At 43.9% G+C, this 1,330-nt stretch overlaps 1 non-coding gene across 1 annotated transcript; it reads left to right on the forward strand.

The window, feature by feature from the left end:
* Positions 1-311: 311 nt before the first annotated feature.
* LOC112124871 lies at positions 312-453 on the forward strand. The gene has a single exon (XR_002909679.2). It is a non-coding gene; the product is annotated as a U4 spliceosomal RNA (small nuclear RNA).
* The last annotated feature ends 877 nt before the right edge of the window (positions 454-1,330 follow it).

Here is a 1,330-nt window from a genome sequence, read left to right on the forward strand (position 1 = left end):
CAGTAGACCACATCGTATAGTGTACCGCCCCACAGAGAATTGCTGAAAACAGTAACATATCTGCAGGGCATCCTCAGAGTCAGACTAGAAACTAAAAAGAAAATTAAAGTTTTAAATGGGCTCCAGCACTATAACTTATAAAACATCATGAGAGACGCTAGATATTTCTAACCTAAGTTGTTAACTACTAATTTTCTTAAAACTGAATGCCAAATCTGCTTGCACATGTGGCATTTACTCACCTGGATTAAGGATGCCATCTCAAATTTGGCAACAGCCAGGAGAGCACTGCTCCACCAAATCTCATGCAGGATCTTGCACAGTGGCAGTATCGTAGCCAATGAGGTTAATTCGAGGCGCGAATATTGCTAATTTAAATTTTTTTCCACATGTTGAGAAGGATCTTCTTAGTAGCCAAAGCGATTCTCAAGTATTTGAGACTGCTCAAAGACAGTAAGGCCTGGTCTACACTTGCCCCCAATTCGAACTAAGGTACGCAACTTCAGCTACGTGAATAACGTAGTTGAAGTTCGAAGTACCTTAATTCGAACTTACCTCGGTCCACACGCGGCAGGCAGGCTCCCCCGTCGACGCCGTGGTACTCCTCTCGTATAGCTGGAGTACCGCAGTCGACGGCGATCACTTCCTGGTTCGACTTATCGCGTCCAGACAAGACGCGATAAGTCGAACCCAGAACTTCGATTCCCAGCCGCCGAACTAGCGGCTGGGTGTAGACATACCCTAAGTGACTGTCTCCTTTAATGACTAGCTTCAACCTAGGTGAAACTGCTGCTGCAAGGCTAAATGAATTCTAATTAAGAGCTGTGCCATAGGGCATTCCCACAGTAAATGTGTTAGAGAACCTCTGATGTCACAACATTGCCGCTATGTAAATAATAGCGCAAGAGGCATCTTGTGAAGCCATAGTGGGGTTTAATAAATTCTATGTATGGTTTTATATCTTGCAACCTACCTCTTGATATTGCCAAATAGGATGGAATAAATTTGTACAGTACAGTGCAGACATTGCTCCCTTCCAAACTTATTTGTTTTTCCAAGTGTCCACTGGCACCATGTGACCTGCAGCACCTGCCACATGGTTGATATATAGGAGCAGCACATATGAAGGCTGCTCAGGTACTTACTGCCTTCCATGCCCCAGTTCTTCTATTCTAGTCTGAATTTTGGCCAAGCTATCAGGGGATTATGAGTGTGGTTTGACTAGAATATCACCACCTTTCTTCCTCGGTTGTTGTTAATGTTAGTTTTCCATCATGATCCAATAATCTGCACCTGACATTCTCACAAACAGCTCTCACACCCATTTTGG

Source organism: Terrapene carolina, unplaced genomic scaffold, assembly GCF_002925995.2.
Source record: "Terrapene carolina triunguis isolate 2854851 unplaced genomic scaffold, T_m_triunguis-2.0 Scaffold84, whole genome shotgun sequence".
In the NCBI taxonomy this organism is placed as follows: Eukaryota; Metazoa; Chordata; order Testudines; family Emydidae; genus Terrapene; species Terrapene triunguis.